Source organism: Oryctolagus cuniculus, chromosome 8, assembly GCF_964237555.1.
Source record: "Oryctolagus cuniculus chromosome 8, mOryCun1.1, whole genome shotgun sequence".
Lineage (NCBI taxonomy): Eukaryota > Metazoa > Chordata > Mammalia > Lagomorpha > Leporidae > Oryctolagus > Oryctolagus cuniculus.
The window spans coordinates 140,482,200-140,502,865 of NC_091439.1; the positions used below are offsets into that span (position 1 = coordinate 140,482,200).

The 20,666-nt window shown below is 42.8% G+C and overlaps 1 long non-coding RNA gene across 1 annotated transcript in view; it reads left to right on the forward strand.

Moving 5' to 3' along the window:
• Positions 1–343: 343 nt before the first annotated feature.
• LOC138843424 (uncharacterized) overlaps positions 344–20,666 on the forward strand; it is an 84,232-nt gene continuing 63,909 nt past the window's right edge. The window contains exon 1 of the long non-coding RNA XR_011378128.1: positions 344–555. This is a non-coding gene — a long non-coding RNA (uncharacterized lncRNA). The remainder of the gene's footprint in view (positions 556–20,666) is intronic.

The following is a 20,666-nucleotide window of genomic DNA, read 5'->3' on the forward strand; positions in this document are numbered from 1 at the left end:
AAGTACGCTATTTCTTTAAGTACTATTCCAGTCAGTATTACATAGTAATACAATGGCCCAACAGGAAAATGAGCAGAATACGAGGAAAGCGAAGGCTCCGGCAGCGGATGCACAGAACTGCGCTCACTGAGGCAGGCCGGCCAGCGCCAGGCAGGCTCCGCAGGGAGAAGGACTTGACCCAGGGCGAGGCCAGCGGGCGGCAGGAGCTGGGAGTGCGCGCCCCAGGGCGGCCACTGCAGACCTGCCCAGGCCTGCGCTCCTGTTCCCGTGCAGGACACCTGACGGCAGGGGTCCTGCTGTGGGGGTGCTGATTGGCTCCGTCCTCTGTGACGTTGCGTGCACGCCGGGCCGGCAGACTGCCCAATCAGGCACGGGGCCGTCCACGCTGCGTCAGCACGCGACCTTGACGTCACAGTCGTCTTAGCGTTCCTGCGGAGTGAGGTCCGGGGAGGCAGCTTGGCCGCCGCGAGGCTCCCAAGTGAAGTCGGGCTCTGCCTCTGTCCCCCTTCGCTCCCCGGGGACGCGGGCACCTGGGGAGCCGGGCACCGCGACATGGTGAGTGTGTGGGCCTGGGGTCCGAGAGAGGAACCCGGAGCCACAGGCCGGAGGACGCGGGCCCAGCACCGTGGACTCCGTGTTGGCGCTGGCTCAGGGCTTCCCTCGGCCCCCCAGACCCGTGGGGTGGGGGCTCTGCTGGCACCCAGGACCCCCGAGGTCCTGCCCTTCCCTGCCCGCAGAGACTTCTCGACCCCGGAGCCATAGCGGGCAGCTGTGTGGCTGCAGCTCCGCTCTCCCCGGTTGTGCAGGGGGCACGGGGTGGTCACTAGGGAGAAGGCGGCTCTGTGTGCAGTGCGGTTATGCGGTTCATGCGGGGCAGGTGCTGTGGGTTCCTCCTCCCTTCCCCACACGGACCCGGTTCTCCCCGAGATTTCTAAATATGTGGCTGCAGGGTCTTTTCCAGGGCTCTGACCTCTTCACATAGCTGTTTCTGGGACGTCTCAGTCCGTTTTCTGTTTGCAGTAACACAGTAACATAGACTGAGTAAGGTGGAAACCGAAGTTTTATTTGGCTCAGAGTTTTTACCCAGGTTTTAGAGGGGCAGGAGGCCCCTGTAATTCGGTACTTAGGTATCATCGTAGCCCTTACAGTTCCTCCTAACAGATGCCATCTGTATTTGCACTTTCAAAGTAGAAATTGTGGCTGCTCAAATTTGTGTGTGTTTTAAAAATGATTTCTGTTCCATGAAAGCCTTCTCAATCCCGAAGATATGTCGAGTTTACTAAGTTATTTTGAATTTATATTTTAATACAGGAGTTTTTTTGCTTGTTTTAATTTTCAAGATTGTCAGAGTATGATTGACACAATTTGTGTATATTCAAGGTATGTAACACGATGCTTTGCTATATGAGGGGCCTTTAAAAAGTGATGGACAATTCACATTATCTTTTGATTACATTTTTTCATAAACTTTCTGGAATCCTCTTGTATGTATATATTATGAAATTATTAGGACAATCTAACATATCCATCACCTTACACCCCTATGTTATTAAAGAATATGTAAGATATTAGCAAGTTGTGAGTATGTGATATCATACTCATCTACTTACTGTGTTGAATATTAAGGTCTTGAGGTGTTAATTTACCTCATAGCTGCAAATGTGTGTTCAGCTAACATTTTCCCATGTCCTCATTCTCAGCCCATGATAACCATCATTCTGTTCTGTGATTAAGTGTGATTTTTTTAGGTGACACATATGAGTGAGATTGTGTGGCATTTTTTTTGTGCATTATTTCAAATAGCCTAATGTCCACATTCATATTTTTGGATCCTTGTTCTGACAAAATGGAAGAATTTCCTTTTTAAGGTTGGCTGTGATTTCCGTGTGTGTGTGTGTGTGTATGTGTGTATCACATTTTCTTTATTCATCTGTTAACAATGGGGTTTCCGTATCTTTTTCTTGTAGATAATACTGCCATTAATGTGGAGATATGTGTCTATTTGAAATACTGATTTGATTTCCTTTGTATACATATGCAGTAGTGGGATTGCTTTGTCATATGTTCTATATTTAATTTTGTTTGAAGACCTACATAGTGTTTTCTATATTGGATATACCAATTTACTTTCTCACCAACAATCTTTATATTTTTTTCCTACCTGGTCCAATGTTATCTTTTTGCTTTTGGATAAGAATCATTTTAACATATATGAGATGATAATCATTGTGGTCTTGATTAGCATTGTGGTCTTTGTTAGCAGTTTTGGAGTCCCCTTTCAGTTACCTGTTGGCTACTTGTATATATTCAATAGAAAACTGATCAATCCTTTGCGTGATTTTTATTACAATATTTTCTTTTGAGTTGTCTGTGTTCAAACTCAGGCTTTCCAATACTTCCTTCCCCTCCTTGCTTTATCTGTTCTGTTTTTCCTATCGTATGAAGAAGATTTCTTAGATTTTTTCAGTCTTTGCTTTTTCACTTGTGCTTTTAGTGTCATACGTAAACAATCATTGTTGAGACTAATATCAATGAATCTGCTTCCATTTGTAAAGGGGTTTATATTCTCAGACCTTTTATGTAAGCCTTCAATTCATTTTGAATTGTACTATAAAGTCTGGTTGGCTCACAAAGTGTGCTTTTTTGTGGGAAGTAAACTTAATTAGGACAATTACAAGTTAGCATGTTAGGGGCTAATTGTATAGTATGCCTCATTTGCGACATATTTGTTTGCTACCAGCATTTCATAAAGTGTGCAGTTTTGTCATGGTTGTCTGTATGCTCTGGAGTTAGATGCCTGGATTGGACTCATTGCTGTGTGTAAACCTGGACATGTAGCCATGCATTTAAGCATTTATTACAATTTCTTATCAAGTGTGGATGATAAAGGCACCTACCTCCTTGTTGTGAGGGATATGTAACTTGTGTAAAATAATTCAGTGTGTAGTAAGCATTGCCTCTCATCAGGTTAAGCTGAAGATTGGGATGCTCACATCCCATATTGGAGTGCTGGTTTGAGTGCCAGCAACCACCATCCAGCTAGCCACTGGTGTACTTGGGAAAACACTAGAGTATGGCCCAAGGGCTTGAGTCCTGCCACACCTGTGGCAGGCTTGGATGGACTTCCGGCTCTTGAATTTGGCCTGATTCAGTCTTAAAGGTGGGCATTTGAGGATTGAGCCAGTGATTGGATGGTCTCTCCCTCTATTCCTCCTCCTCACACTCTCCCCCATTTCTCTTTACCTCCTCATCTCTTACTTTGCCTATTAAATAAATAAAAACAAATGATTCAGTGTCTGACAAACTGTGATTCTCATACAATGTAAGGTTCAGAAAGCCACTGATTTGTATCAGTTTTATTCATCTATCCTACACATCTCAAATGGTGCTTTAAAATAGGTAAACAGTAAATGTTGAATGAATGAATATATTTTAATATGTAAATATCTAGTTCCAGTCACATTAGAAAGATCGTCATTCTATTTTCACATGTAAAGCAAGATTGGGATGGACTGAATATGGGGCAACATAAACCCAAAGGCAGTGGGGAACCAGGAGGAATGGAGAAACTTTTGCAAAATGAGTCATTGGAAAGTATTCTGGCTAAATAGCTCATTTACATGTTTTCTCACTAGTTTTAGGATGAGTATACTCTGTATTTTTCTCTTGGTAATCACAATATAATGTGACATAGGTGTTGTGGCAATAGGACTCCATTTTAATGTTGATCCTACAAAGCTGTTTTGCTGTTTCTTAGACTTAACACTGAATTCCACCTCACTTGCAATTTTCATTAGAGTTGGTATGAAAGATTTCTATACCTCTCAAGAAAGAGTCACACTGATATGTAAGGCCAGGTGCATCACTCAGTTCATCCCAATCCTATTTTTCAATGCTTGATCTAATCAGAAAACTGTGTTTGCTTAGCTTCTTGGTAAAGTTCACTCATAAACTCAGAAAGAATTTATTGAAAATATGTTTGTCTCCGGTTGCCCCTCTTCCAGGCCAGCTCTCTGCTATGGCCAGGGAGTGCAGTGGAGGATGGCCCAGGTGCTTGGGCCCTGCACCCCATGGGAGACCAGGAAAAGCACCTGGCTCCTGGCTCCTGCCAGGATCAGCGCGGTGCGCCAGCTGCAGCGGCGGCCATTGGAGGGTGAACCAGCGGCAAAGGAAGACCTTTCTCTCTCTGTCTCTCTCTCTCACTGTCCACTCTGCCTGTCAAAAAAAAAAAAAAAAAAAAAAAAAAAAAGAAAATATGTTTGTCTGCCCATGGCTGTAGTGTATCAAGTTTAGTCTATGAATTCAGTCCTGTACTTTAGGAGTTTATAGGCTTATTGAATGAAGTAAGGGGCATAATAAAATTCTACATAAAATGTATGATGGCTTTTGTACTGAAAATATGTTCTAGGTCTTTCATGTCAGTTAATTGACATTACTTCTTACTTTGTACCCTTGGAACTGCATTATGGAATATTTTCCTTTCATGTTTCAAAGTAAATTTCACAGTTCTCAAAGATGGTTTTGTGATTCTGGTCATTGCTTACAACATGTTGCTGTAAAAATAATAGAATGATGGCAATTTCATGGTTTTATTGATATGGGCTTGGGAGATTCCAAAAGGGAGGAAAGAATAAGCTGGAACTCTACTGATGTTTCTTTTCATAGGAGCATTGCACAGCATAAAACCACTGCCCCTCAAGCCTTCTTCAACCGCACACCTCATTCTACCAAAGTCTTTTTTTTTAAATGTTCTATGATCCCATTTATCTTGAAAAGGCAAATATATATGGAGAGAAAGCAGATCATGACTTACATGTGTTTGGGGGTAAAACTGGAGAAAGACTCAGAAATGCTGTAGGAATCTTGGAGTGATGGGGATTTCCTAAAGCTGGACTGTGCTGGTTTCCCCCTGCATACATTTACTAAAAGTCACTGGACAGCACTGTTAGAGTGCATGGTTATTTATGTATAGGATATACAGAAACTGCTTTATCTTTCTAAAAATTAAAGTGTATGCACAGTCTTTTTACCTTTAACAGAAGAGAGAATAATCATGTTTTAATTTTATCTAGACAAGTAGTAGAAAATGTCAAATCATATAATATTTGTAACAATAATATCTAACAATAATAACTAACATTACTAGATATGTACTGTGTATATGTTAATTTGTTTGATCCAATCTGCCTATTGAAGTAAGTACAATAATTGTCTTAATTTTTCAGATGAAGGGTACTAATCATGGTTTTATATTTTGCCTAAGATAACAAAAATTGTGATTGGTTGAGGTAGAATTTGAATCCTAACAACCTCTGGAGTCTGGCCGGCAATATCTGGTAGGATGATACCATGGATATGCCATGCATTCTTCCAACTCAGAGCTTTTGCCCATGCTGTTTCCTTTAGAAGAACACACTTACATCCCTCTCTTCCTGTGATAACTCTTACTCATTTTGAAGTCGAGCTAACTGTCTGTTTTCTGGAGTATTTTTTTACCCTCGTTACAGGACAGATTCTCTCATTATTCAGTCCCTTTGTACATGAACTCTGCCTTTCCAACCAAGCATCACTTATGTTCACACCATCATGTGCTTATTGATTACCCATCTGGAAGGCATACCAATGGCAGTCTTACTCCTCACTCATGACCAGCACCATGCTTAGTATCAAATACTTACTGTTTACCTGGCGCTATCTGATCTGCACTGGTGTCAAGCAGGAGTTAGTGAACAAGTAAGTTTAATGCTGGTTGTTAAATGCCATCTGTGGATCCCTTATTTGTACCAAACCCTTAAATGTCATTTTCTACAATCATAATTAATTCAAAGAGAAAAATAACGTATAGCGCTTTTAGTTGAAATGCCAAGTATAACTATATAATTTTCTTAATTTGGAACAGGTCTATATATGCATGAATTATTAGAAAAGGGCATTATCTTGCATACTTAGAAGACTGAAAAGCTGTAATCAGAAATGCTTCCCTTTCCCACTATTTTATTTATTTTTTGAATTATGAAGTAAGTAAATTTTATTGCAATAAATATATGTGGATGTGTAATAATCATATACACACAAACACACATGCACATTCTTACACACACATGCACAGACACATACACAAACATATACAAAGACATAGATATACATACATTTATATTCATCACATACATATATGAGACTATACAGATTCATTTCTGTGATTTTAAATGAAGAGCTAACACATGTATTTACTAAGTAATTTTTTATTCAACACTCTTTACTGAGTACTTGCATTTCCAGCAATTTAATAAATTAGATAATCTGAAAAAGTTTCAATTACAATTCATTTAGCACATTGGAGTTAAGTATATTAAATATCCCTTTAAAGGCATTGCTGAGTTTAAATGGTTTCTCTGGAGTCAGAGTAGAGGAGTGAGGGCATTTGGAGCAGCAGCTAAGCTGCCACTTGGGGCACTTGCATCCCATATCCAAGTGCCTGACTTTAAGTCCTAGCTCTGCTAATGTGCACCCTGGGAGGAAACAGGTGATAGCTCAAGTGCCTGGGTCCCTGTCTCCCATTTGGTGACTTGGGTTGAGTTCTGAGCTCCTGGCTTTAGCCTAGTCAAGTCCCAGCTGTTGCAGGCACCCGGGAAATGAACCAGCATATGAACAGTCTCCCTCCCTCATCTCTCAGTCAGGCTGCTTTTCAAGCACAATGAAAATAAATAAATAAAAATTTAAAAAAAAAAACAAGAACAGGAAGAAACAGTCTTATTTTTCTTTATTCTCTTCCATTGCTCAGAGGACTGGATTTTACCAGCTGTATGGAGGTAAAATACATGCCTTTGGCTCCTGGGCTTTAATGGGAAATGAGACAGCTGCATAAGCCAGGACCGTTAAATGGCTACATCCTCAGGGAAAGTGTGTATGAGTAAATCTATCCTGATACTGGAAGGAGATTATAAGGAAAATTGTCCATTTTGGATTCTCCTGTCAGTGTTGAAAACCTCTCTTAAGAAGTTGAAACCTCAGCTCTGCAATCAAGTTGGTTTAGGCCGACTATTCTTCATACATATCTGTAAAAAGTTTATGGAAGTGCATATTATTAAAAAAAATTATGTATGGATTTGAAAATATCTGTCCCAAAATAAAGTTATCTTTGAATTCCATTTTCAACAAATTCTTGGGGGTACCTTCATATGATATTTTTATGAATCTATTTTATAATTACAAATTGGGAGCCACTTTGGTGTGTTTTTGCTTACTTTCTCCCAATTAATGTTAGAGAGAGGGAAATACCTTCCATCTACTGGTTCACTCCCCAAATGGCTGTAACAGCCAGGGCTGGGCCAGACCAAGGCCACAAGCCCCAGGCACTCCTTCTGACTCTCCCACATGGTTGCAGGTGCCCATCTTCTACTGCTTTCCTGGGTGCATTAGCAGGGAGCTGGATCAGAAATGAAGCATACAGTACTTAAACTGGTGCTCATATGGGGTGCTGGCATTGCAGGTGGTGGCTTTACCCACTGCACTACAATGCTGGTCCCACATTATCAGTCTTAAAATTGTGTCCACAATGAATAATAAATGATCAGCAAAACCTCTTGCTTGTTTCTGTTCACAGGCAAGAAAAGCATGTGATTTGACTGTAATTCCATCCAAGGTTAAATGTTAACATGACTTTTATTTTGCATTGCTGTTCTAGAGACACAAACATTTCAGGTATCCTAATTTGATTTTTTCAGCAATTTGCCCCCTGGCAGTCTCAACTAGAAAGAATAAACAAAGCTTTAGTGAGAGTCTATGAGTTATGATAATTAAATTCACTTGTCCAATTGTTTGTACTGGGGCCTGATTATTGAGGTTTATTTATTTATTCTCCTTTGTTACTTTTTAAAAAACTATTAAAAAGGCACATATATCATGTCTTTCATATATTCAGTTTCAAGACCATAGTGATAATTGCCATTCTACCTTTCCTCTCTCCCTCACACCCATCCTCCCTCAGTTCCCATTTTTTCTTTTAATTTTTACAATGATACACTTTTAATTTTTTTTATAAACACAAACTTAATTCTCTGTTAAATACAGAAATCAACAAGTAGTAAGTAGAAAAAAGCACTGTTCCTCAAGGCCAATCTATAAGCAATAATCAATTATTAAAATGTCAGTTTCCATCATACCCATTCCCACCAATCAAGAAAACATATTTATCATTTTGGGACTGGGTTATTTCACTGAGCCTAATAGTCTCTGCATACATTTTGTTGTGAAAAACAGGATTTCATCCTATTTTTTATGGTTAAGTAGTAGTCCATCATGTATATATACCCATAATTTCTTTATCCAGTCTTCATGTGATGGACATGTAGTTGATTCTTTATCTTGGTTATTTTTAGTTGATCTGCTAGAGACATGGAGATACAGATAATACTTTCTTATGTGGATATCACTTCCTTTGGGTAAATTCTCAGGAGTGGAATGGCTGGGTCAGATGGTAAATCTGTTTTCAGATTTCTGAGGAATTGCCATACTGTATTTTTTTAAATTATTTTTTCAACTTTTATTTACTAAATATAAATTTCCAAAGTACAACTTCTGAATTATAGCGGCTTTTCGCTCCATAACCTCCCTCCCACCCACAGCCATCTCATCTCCAACTCCCTCTCCCATCCCATTCTTCATCAAGATTCATTTTCAATTATCTTTATATACAGAAGATCAACTTAGTATATACTAAGTAAAGATGTCAACAGTTTGTACCCACACAGATACACAAAGTTAAATTACTGATTTATTTACTTGAAAGGCAGAGCCACAGAAAGGCAGAAACAGAGAGAAAAGTCTTCCATCCACTGGCCCACTCTGCAAATGGCCATAATGACTGAAGCAAGGAGCCAGGGGCATCTTTCCAGGTCCCCCATGTGGGTGCAGGGGCCCAAGAATCTGGGCCATCCTCCACTGATTTCCCAGGTCATAGCAGAGTTCGATCAGAAGTGGAGCACCAGTGCCGTGGCTCACTAGGCTAATCCTCCACCTTACGGCACTGGCACACCGGGTTCTAGTCCCAGTTGGGGTGCCAGATTCTGTCCCGGTTGCCCCTCTTCCAGGCCAGCTCTCTGCTGTGGCCCGGGAGTGCAGTGGAGGATGGCCCAAGTCCTTGAGTCCTGCACCTCATGGGAGACCAGGATAAGCACCTGGCTCCTGCCTTTGGATCAGGGTGGTGCACAGGCCACAGCATGCCAGCCACGGCGGCCATTGGAGGGTGAACCAATGGCAAAAGGAAGACCTTTCTCTCTGTCTCTCTCTCTGTGTCCACTCTGCCTGTAAATAAAAAAAGAAGTGGAGCAACCTTGACTCAAACTGGCACCCATATGAGATGCTGACACTGCAGGTGGAAGCTTTACCTATGATGCCACAGTGTCAGCCCCAAGCATCCTATGTTCTAATAATTTGCATTTCCAGTCACAGTGTATTAGGGTACCCTATTTACCACATTCTAGGTAACATTTGTTATTCCTTGATTTTGGATGAAAGCTATTCCTAGTGGTGTGAAGTGAAACCTCGCTGTGTTTTTTTTTTAAGATTTATTTATTTATTGGAAAGTCAGAGTTACACAGAAAGAGAAGGAAAGGCAGAGAGAGAGAGAGGTCTTCCATCTGCTGGTTCACTTCCCAGATGGCTGCAGTGGCTGGAGCAGCACCGATCTGTAGCCAGGAGCCAGGAACTTCTTCCGGTTCTCAAATTCTATTTGGATGTAGGGCCCCAAGGACTTGGGCCATCTTCCACTGCTTTCCTAGGCCATAGCAGAGAGGTGGATCAGAAGTGGAGCAGCCGGGACTCAAACTGGTGCCCATACGTGATGCTGGCACTGCATGTGGTTGCTTTACTTTTCTGAGGAAAAATTAGCTGTCAGGCTAATTGGAGATTCTTTCAATGTAATGTAGTGTTTTTCTTCTGCACCTTTTAGAACCTTTTTCTTATGTTTTACTTTTGCAAATCTGACTACAATGTGCTGTGTTAAAATATTTTCTGATAATTGTTTTCAGGAATTCTGTGTGCTGCCTGTACTTGGATGCCCCTGTCTTTCTCCAAATGAGGGAATTGTTGTGCTGTTATTGTATTGAATAGGCCTTCTAATCAAGGGCATACCTTCAGGAACTCTTCAGCCAAATATGTATGTTTGATTGATAGTATCCCGTAAGTCTAAAACATTATCTTCAGTTTTTGTAATCTTTTCTGTTTGTTTTCTCTGAGCTATTTCTAAGGATTTGTGTTCTAGCTCAGCTTTTCAATCTTCTGGCTCAACAAGTCTGTTGTTAGTGCTTTCCACTGAATTTTTTGGTTAACATATTGAATTCTTTGTTTCTAATATTTCAGTTTGATTTCTCTTCAGTATCTCTCTATGCTACCCTAGTTTCTAACTGATGTCAGGTATGGATTTCTTCAACTAATATATTTGTTTCTCTGTGTTTTGAGTAATTTGTGACTATTGTTTTGAACTCCCTTTCTGGCATTTCATTAACCTCTTCCTCTTCACATTCTAATAGTGAAATATTATGTGAGTCATGTTTTCTTCCTTGTTCATCATTTTTATGTTTCTACATTCATTTTTAGGCATTTGTGGAAACACTTGGATTTCTCCTCTGAGGGCTTTTATCTTTGACATATGCCTCTATGATTTAGTGGAATGTCTGCTCCTTCGCATATCCAGTGGTGTGAGCTGGGAATGGCCAGGGAACTCCAGGCAGTGCTTGAGGTTGGAGCAACTGCCCAGTGTGTCTCTCAAATTAGGAATGGTGGATCTCTTGTACTGTAAGGAGGGGTAGGGTTATGATCACGTTGCCTGGTGTGCACACAGTCTCAGCCCCTATTTGTCAATATTAACAAACTCTCCAGGATGAGTCCTCAGTGTCTATGTACCCACCCAAGCAGGTGCTTGAACTACATAAGGATCTGTGGTCTCCCCAGTGTGAGTGCAGGACCTCTGTCATGACCCACTCCAGGCACTCAGGGAACTCTGGGCCTCTGAAGCCAGATACAGTGATTGTATTAAGATCTTTCCACACTCCACACCCTTTTGCACAGTCACAGAATTCTCACAGTCAAAAAGAGTGTGTTCCTGCAGTAACAGAGAGTAGGTGAACCACTCTCAGCCCGAGTCTATCCCATGCATGGAGAGAGCCACAGTTTTTCTAAATCCATCTGAATGCCTAATAGAAGGTGGTTGGTGCTATGCCTTGCCACGTTGAGTCTAGGCACCTTGACTGAGCGAGGAGAGGGGGGCAATTTACAGTCCTAAGTGGGTGCTCCACCCACAGCATCCATTCAGAACACAATGACATTCAGTGGGGGCCACAGGTTTATCCTTCCTATAAAATACTGCAAGTGCATGTGGGCTGCAAGTCTACTCACCTTATGAAGATGGTACTACATCCTTGCTACTTACTGAGCATCCTTGTGGGGCAATGTGAGGAAAGCAATGTGCTCTCCCTTCATGGGGTTTTGCAGGCACACTCCCTTCCCCCATTCATGCTCCAGTCCAAACTCAAAGTCAGTGGGGTCTGTGAATCTCTCCCAAAGGCAGTATCACCAGTGACATGGGTTGCCACAGTTCCTCTCACCTTGCTTCTGGAAAGTGGTTTTCCTGACCCCCACTGGCTGCAGGAGTCACTGGCAGTGTTCTGCTCCCTATTATGTGATTGTGCCATCTCTGCTGCTCTATGGTGTGTCCTTCTTTCTGTAGAATTTCCACAGCAAACTTCTCTCTAACTGTACCCTAGGAACGCAGTTCCCTTTTTATTCTGTTACTTTCCTGTGGTCTGAATCAGCACAGCTTTTCTCTAGTCAGCCAGCTTGCATCTCCCCTGTTCTCTTCTTCTAACTACAATGGTCTGGGAAAGTTCCTGGATAGATGAAAGACTCCATCACCAGAGATTTAGCCATTTTTGAGCCTAAAGTTTTGTGTGTAGGTACTGTTTAATACTTTTTTTTTATAGAAAACCAAAGGTGCAAGTTGTAGATTCCAAATCCACAGAGATCTAGTTTTCTTTTGATAAAAACTGTGGCTCAGAAATACCATACAGAGCTCTTCAAACTCTGGTGAAAAATGGTAAATTTCCTTCAACTTCAATGAAAAATGAGGTTAAGGATCTCATGGAAGAATATTAAATTGTTGTTTTCTGGAGCTGGTTTTGTGGTATAGCAGGTTAAACCACCACTCATTATGCCAGTATCCCCTGTGGACACTGGTTTAATTTCTAACTGCTCCATTTACTACCCAGCTCCATGCTAATAGCCTGGGAAAAGCATCAGAAAATGGTGCAAGTATTTGGCTCCTGCCACTAATGTGGGAGATCTGGAAAAACTTTCTGGCTTCAGCCTGGCCCAGTGCTAGCTGTTGCAGTAATTTGGGAAGTAACCAATGGATGGAAATCAGTCTCTCTCTCCCTTACCTCCTCTCTCTCCTTTGACTTTGAAATAAATAAATAAATATTAAAAAAAAACTGTACTTTTCCTACTGCCCAGGCATATGAAATATGCTTTGGGGGTGTGGTAAAAATTGATATTCTTAATAATTTGCCTTGAAGTAAATGAGTAAAGGGAATATAAAAAAATTGTTTTATCAGCCTGGATTAATAAAGGCCTCTATACTTAAGTTATATAGTGCCCCTCTTTGTGTCTTTTAACAGTTTTTATTTTTAAGTCTATTTTATCTGATATTAAGATGGCTATGCCAGCTATTTTTTCTTTTTTGGTTTTTGTTGGCATGGAATATCTTCTAACCTTTCACTTTCAGTCTGCGTGCACCTTTGTGGAAAGATGTGTTGCTTGCAAGTAGCAAATAGATGGGTTTTGTTTTTTATTCCATTCAGCCAGTCTGTGTCTTTAACTGGAGAGTTGAGGCCATTTACATTCAGTGTGACTATTGATAAGTAGTCAATTTGCCCTGCCAAATTCCCAACAATATTTCTAATATATACTTTGACTTCCTGTGATGTTTTACTGAGAGATTTTCTTCCTTTACTTTGATGGCTGTCTTTCTGTATTTCTGTATGTAACACATCTGTAAGCATCTTTTGCAGGGCTGGACAAGTAGTGACAAATTCTTTCAATTTCTGTTTGCTGTGAAAGGTCTTTATTTCATCTTCATTCACGAATGAGAGCTTTGCAGGATATAATATTCTGGAATGTCAGATTTTTTCTCTTAGTACTTGGACTATATCTTGCATTCCCACCTGGCCTGTAGGGTTTCTGATAAGTCTGCTGTGAGTCTAATTGGAGATCCTTTGAGAGTAATCTTGCATTACTCTCTTGCGCTCTTTGTGTTTCACTGTGGTGAGTTTAATTACCATGTGTAGTGGCAAGGATCTTTTCTGGTCATGCCTATTAGGAGTTCTGTATGCTTCCTGTACTTGGACATCTCTTTCTTTCTCCAAACCCAGAAGTTTTCTGCTAGTATCTCACTAAAAAGGCCTTCCAATTCAATCCCATTGAGGTGGCATGTACCAATGCCATCTCAGTGTTCCAGGTGATCAATTTCAGTTCACAGTTGGTCATGGTGGAGGGACTTGGAGTCAAAGGGAGCACATAGACAAGTCTAGTACCTGCTAACGCTAACCGATGGAGTAAATAAAGGGGAGAGTGATCCAACATGGGAAGTGAGATACTCAGCAGACTCATAGAATGGCAGATGTCCTAAATAGCACTCTGGCCTCAGAATCAGCCCTAAAGGCATTTGGAGCTGGCTGAAAAGCTCATGAGAGTATTTCAGGCATGGAAAGCCAAGACACTCTGGCAAAAGATCTCTGCAAGTGAGATCCCAGTGGAAAGAACAGGTCATCAAAGAAGGAGGTACCTTTCTCTGAAGGGAGGAGAGAACCTCCACTTTGACTATGACCTTGTCTAAACAAGATAAGAGTCGGAGAACTCAGAGGGCTTCCATAGCCTTGGAAACTCATGACTGGAGCATAGGGAGATTACTGATGCCATAGACAGGAGTGTCAATTGGTAAAGTCAACAACAGGAGTCACTGTGCACTTACTCCTCTTGTAGGATCTCTGTCCTTAATGTGCTGTACATTGAGATTTAATGCTATAACGAGTACTCAAACAATATATTTCACTTTGTGTTTCTATGGGGGTGCAAACTGTTGAAATCCTTACTTAATGCATACTAAACTGATCCTCTGTAAAAAAAAAAAAAAAAAAAAAAAAAAGAAATTATCAATTCCCAACTTGACTCTCACTGGGATTAAACATGACAATAGGTCTGCTCTGATTTCATCATCATTTAAAAAAAATCATCTATTATTTTTCATTTTATGTTTCTGTGTGGGAGCAAACTGTTGAAATCCATACTTAATGTATACTAAGCTGATCTTCTGTATATTAAGATAATCGAAAATGAATCTTGATGTGAATGGAAGGGGAGAGGGAGTGGGAAAGGGGAGGGTTGTGGGTGGGAGGGACGGTATGGGGGGGAAGCCATTGTAATCCATAAGTCGCACTTTGGAAATTTATATTCATTAAATAAAAGTTTTAAAAAAAAGGCCTTCTAATCTTATCTCTAACTCCATGACTTCAGGGAACTTCTAGAACTCGAATGTTGGGTTTTTTAATAGTATTCTGTAGATTCCTCACAATAGTTTTTAGATTTCTAATTTCCTCTTCTTTTCTTTGATTTGGCTGTATACTTTCCTGTACCCTGTCTTTTAAGTTCGATATTGTCTATTCTGCCTCTGTGATTATGTTTTTAAGGCTCTCAACTGCTTTTTTTATTTGTTCTATTGAATTTTCATTTCACATTGATTTATCTTCAATATTTCAATCTCATGTGCTATTGAATTCTTCATTTCGATTCCTCTTTAAGATGTCATTTTCATGAGAGAGATTTTCTTTCCTGTCCTGCATGAATTTCAGTAGTTTGTGGATTTGTTTTTGATTACTTTTAAGTATTCTTATCATAAATTTTTGAGTTTCATTTCTTGCATTTCTTCTATCTCATCATCTTCATAATCTTGTATTGAATTGCTACATTCTTTTGGGAGTGTCATGTTGTCTTCCTTATTCTTGTTTGTTGGATTGTTGTGTTCGTTGTTCGGCATTTGTGGAGATACTCATTGGTTTCTTCTCCTTTTTTTTCTGCTGTGGCTGCTTTTTTCATACTGTCTGCTTTCAGTAATCTCTAAAGGCTTGTGGTGGGTCTTGCCATAGAGCTTGTTCAGTTCTTCAGGGTTAAGGGCATGCCTAATGTGACACATCCAGGTTTGTCACTGTAAATCCCTCCCTCCCTCCCTCCCTCCCTCTCTCTCTCTCTCTCTCTTTTATTCTGAATTAGAAGGGAAGTAATTCTTCTCAGCTGAGCTCTTCTTCTTGATGGTGATCAGTACGTGAGGGCTAGCCCCAGTGGATCTAATATCCATCTTCTCTGTCCCAAGGACCATACAAAGGGTCTGTGTAGTCCTCAGTGTAAGATCAGATTCCCCAGCACTGTCTCTCACCAGGTAGCCAGGACTGCCCAAGCTTGTGGCATCTCCCACTGAGACTACTCAAAGTCTCAGCCACACTGTGAGTTCTCCCACACACTCTCAATTTTTTTTTTTTCACAGTCCCAGTTCAGAAGCTCCACACAATCCCCAGGTCTTATTTGCCTGCTATTACTCCCCACCAGAGTCAGGTTTCTCTGCTTGGCTGATTGCCGGGCTCAGACAACAAGCTGCCACAGCTGCTGTATATGTCCAAAATGGTGCCTGCTCTATTGGCCCATATGCATTTGTAAGGTGATTGGGTCTTTGTAAGCTGACAGGAGAGAGAGAATTGTGTTTGTACCTTCCCTTTTATAGTTAGGCTGGTGTACTTTCTCCCACGGGGCTTCAAGCTTCGTTCCCTCTAGGCACTTCTTGCCACTTTTCTGCCATTGTCTTGGACTACTGTGGTCTTGTCTCACCTCACTTTCCAGCACTGGTGCGCAGGCTCTCAGCTGCTGGAGTCCTGAGCCGTGGATGCCCACACTTTCCACATAGGTACACTGTGTCCCTCCAATTACGGAGGAGTTTCCTCTGCCATTTTTACCCTAACTCTTCCCTGAAACTACACTATCTCCACTTTTATTAAAGTATCTTCTCCTGGACTAGATCAGTAAGCTCCCTCCATAGTGCGCCATCTTGGAACCGCCCCTCAAAATTTATATTTATTAAATAAAAGTTTTCTTAAAAAATGTGCAAAGAACACCATGATATTATTTAGACATGCACACTCACAGACACAAAATTTGCGAGATAATATGATACTATTTTTGTAACATAAATACAGTCATCCAACCATGTCCATGAGGGGGTGTTTCCAGAACCTCAGCAATTATCAAAATCCATGGATGCTCAAGTCCTTATGGAAAATTGTACAGTATTTGCATAGAACCTATGCACATTCTCAAGTATACTTTAAATCATCTCTAGATTATTTATACTACCTGATACAAACTGCTGCACTCTCCCATGGCTGCCTTACATGTATGGTTTACATCTAACCACACTGTGCTCTCAGGTCATGTTTAAGATTCTTTCAGCAGCTTATGAGAGTGTTCAAAATTTTGTGGAAAATGGAATTAAAAGATAAATTCTTTTTGTACCAAAGTAAACTTAGAGTCCATGCATTTGAGGAGACTTTGAAATGTTTAAAAAGAATAGGTAGTGGGAAGAAAGTGTGAGTGGATTTCATTTTTTTTTCTGCACCAAAAAACCTGGTCTTTTAATTCCATTTTGCACATTTGTAAAAAATGATTTAATTTATTTGAAAGTCAGAGAGGACTTACATCACTGGTTAAATCTCCAGATGGCTGCGAGGAGCTTCTTCCAGGTCTTCCACTTGGGTAGCAGGGGCCCAAACACCTGGGCTATCTTCTGGTGTCACTGGATGTCAATGTCACTGGCAGAGACTTGACGCTACACCACAGCTCAGTCTCCTCCTTGTCTTAAGGCCTTCATTTAACATTTCTTATAGAGAAGGTCAGCTAGTGATGAATTTGTTCAGCTTTTGTATGTCTGAAAAAGTCTGTCTTTGCCTCATCCTCAAGAGCGATTTTCCCTGGAAGGCCTCATAAGTGCTGGACCGACTTTTTCTGTTAGTACGTTAGAGATGCTATTTTGCTGTCTTCTGTCTTGCGTCATTTCAGTCCAGAAACATCATCCCTGCTGTGTCTCTCTGCTGTCTCCCCTGTCCCTGCTGGTGGCTTGGAAGCTTTTAAAGCACTCACTCATTTAAAGCCATACAAGCTCAGCATGGTTGGGCATAATTCTCTTCATCTTTCTTGTGCTTGAGTTTTCATCACATCTGAGCAAGTTCAGCCTTTCTTCAAAAGTTCAGCCTTTCTGTCTCCCACCCACCTCTATCAGAGAGGAAAACAATCACACAAGGATAAGGCTGCTTGAAGCTGGATCCCTGCCTCCATTTCATTTTTTTTTTCCTCAGTCAGTTTGGTTTCTGCTGCTGTTTTCAAGTATATTAATTTTTAAAAAATATTTAATTATTTATTTGAAAGGCAGAATTACAGAGAGAGAGAGAGAGCTTCCATCCAATGTTTCACTCTCCAAATCGCTGAAACAGCCAGGGCTGGACCAGGTTCAAGCCAGGAGTCAGGAGCTTCTTCCAGGTCTCCCATGCAGGTACAGAGGCCCAAGCACCTGGGCCATCTTCTGCTTTCCCAGGTGCATTAGCAGGGAGCTGGATCAGAAGTGGAGCAGTTGGGACTGGAACTGGCATCCATATGGGATGCCGGCCCTGCAGGTGGAGGCTTAACCTGCTATGCTGCAGTGCTGCCCCCACCCTACCACCAAGCTTGAACTCTTTAGGAAGAACAGGCATGTATTGGCTCATGAAGTAAAAGGCTAAGCAGAGCCACTGATGGTTCTGAGAGTAGTTGTGTTAGGTGTTCACCCATTGTCACAACAGTGCCATCCTACCTTGGCTGTCTCTGGGCTGGCTTTACTATACATAGCTTATACCCATGGGCATCGTCCAGGGGCTGAAAAGCATTGCCTGTGGTTGTCAGTGGACCTCACAGTCTTTGACTTCTTCAGGGGGAACATGTTGTTGGCCCTTGTTGGGTCAGGTTCCCATTCCTGAGCCAGCTTATTGTGGCTGGCAGGGTGAGACCATGGACAGAGACAACGGCTCCTGGGGAGAACTCAGGGTCCTATTTAGAAATAGCTTTCACCTCTGTAATTTGTTTTTTTAAAGACATCTCCACTTAGCACGTTCCATTTTTCCTCTAGTTATTTGAATACAGAACGCAGGCAGGGTGCTTGTGTTAGGTTTCCTGTCTGCTGATTCACCTGTAGCATTTCTGGGTTGGTTTCTGTTGACTGGCTTGCCTCCTCTTCCTTAGGCTTGTTTTTTCTGTTGCTTTTTTTATCTGATCATTTTTGAGAGGGTGCTAGTCATTGTGAAGTTTACCTTATTGGGTGTTACATATGTTGGTATTCTTAGAAATAGTGAGTTTTGGTTTTTCTTTCTTGAATACAGTGAAGATGCTTGGAACAGTTCAATCCTTGCTGCTGAACATTGCCAGGCAGGAGCAGAGCAGCAGGCAGTGTCCCCTGCCTCTGAGGTCTTCCACATCTCAGGAGGGAAGAGGGACTGCCTCCAATCCCGGGGGCTCACAGCAGCACATCCTTTCCTTGCCTTGAGCATCCTCCTCACCTACCAGTGCTAACCACAGCTCAGCTGAAGACTCGAGGGGGTGGGTGCTGCAGATCTCTGGAGCTCTCCTTGTCTACGCAGCTCTCTCCTCCTTGGCACTCTGGCTGTGCCAGCAGCTGCCTTGGTTTCCCTGGAATCTGACATCTCAGCTCAACTCGGGGAGACCCCTGGGCTTTGCCTGGTTCTCCCTTCCTGAGCAGGCAGGGGCTGGAGGCTTGGATAACCAAGGTCTTGCCACACCATTGTTCCACCCCCTGGGAGGATAAACCTGATCCCTGCAACTCTGTCATGGCCAGAAGTGGAAGTCTCTGTGTGCCCTTGATCAGAAGAGAGTTAACCCACCCCCTCTGTCCTTCCCTCCCTCCCTGCCATCTGGCTGGGCACCAGGGGCAGGGTAAGAAGTCCCTGGGCCACTGAGTCCCCTTTGTGCCAGACCCCATGAACCACTTATGCCCTCCTGGAACCGTGCTAAGTCCTGGCAAGTCCACTAGGCCAGGCTTCCAGTTTACAACCCCCCCCCAAAAAAAAAAAACCCAAAGCAGCTGCCCTGCTCAGGGAAAAATGAAGAAGAGGAGGGAGCAGAAGTGTCATCCAGGCATCAGCTGGCTGCCCCAAGAGCACATACAAGTGCCTGGCTACTGCATGATTCCTAGCTTTGCATGTTCAGAGGGACTCACTCCAGCTACAGGAACTCACAAGGGCACTGTTTGGAAACTGGATGTCTGGGTCCGCCACTGTGGCATAGCAAGTTAAGCCGCCATCTGTGATGCCAGCATCCCATATAGGCACGGGTTCCAGACCTGGCTGCTCCACTTTTGGTCCAGCTCCATGATAATGGCCTGGGAAGGCAGTGGAAGATGGCAGAAGTGCTTGGGCCCCTGCACCCACGTGGGAGACCCGGAAGAAGCTCCTGACTCCTGGCTCCTGGCTTTGGTCTGGCCCAGCCCTGGCCATTGCAGCCATTTGGGGAGTAAACCAGTGGATAGGAGATCTGTGTGTGTGTGTGTGTGTGTGTGTGTGTGTCTCCTTCTCCCTCTATTTGTAATTCTGCCTTCCAGATAAATAATAAATCTTTTCAAAAAAAATGGAGCACATATATTTGTATACTCCTGGGAGGCACACAGTGACCCAGGAGGACCTGGGTTTTTCCAGCGGGTCCTGGGGCCTGTTCCTGATGTGTGGGTCAGAGCTGTTCCTGGAACTACCAGCTCTGTGGGGATGCATGGTAACTGTCAGCTTGACTTCATGTGTTCTAAGACTCATCTGTTAAACGTGACTCCTGTAATGGAAACAAAGCAGTGTGTGGAAGATGGGCCCTGGGTCTGAGGGGCAGGGGCTGCCTCTGCCTGTTGGTGGCTGCAGGCTCTCCTGATGCTAGGGGGAGTCCTGGGAGCTTCACCTGCCTCCTTGGGGAGCCTTCCGGAAGCCATTGAGAGCTGCACAGGCCCTTCCTTCTTCCATCCATTTGTTCACTGCACGTTCTGAGTATGCTGCTTCGGGGCACCAGGGGCTGGGAAGCACAAAGGGACACCACATCCGTGTGTCTGATTCCCCAGCTGCACAGTGTGGTGATCCAGACCTTTGTTCTGCAGCACTAGGCAGCTGTGCTGATGGCCAGGAGTGGCCTGCCGCAGAGGAGGAACCATGTGTCAGTGCAGAAGCTGGAGATCACACAGCACCTGCTGCGTGCTTCTGCACAATGCCCCTGTGGACACGGGCTCATGGTGCTGATGCACGTGCCCTGCGCGCCGCTGGCCACCATGGGCTAGGAGTCCCTGGACCACGTGTGTGCATGCCTGGCACTGCAGGAGTGCTTCTGGATCATCCGGGGCACCCCCAGCACGGGCATCATGGTGAGCAAGCACTTCGTAAAGCAGCTAGTGGTGGGCACCACGGATGCCTGCTGGTCTCCTGGGTCCCCACCACCTCTCCGGCCCAGGGCCACTTCTCCACTGTGCAGCTCTTCATGCTGCTTCCCTGGACCCGGGG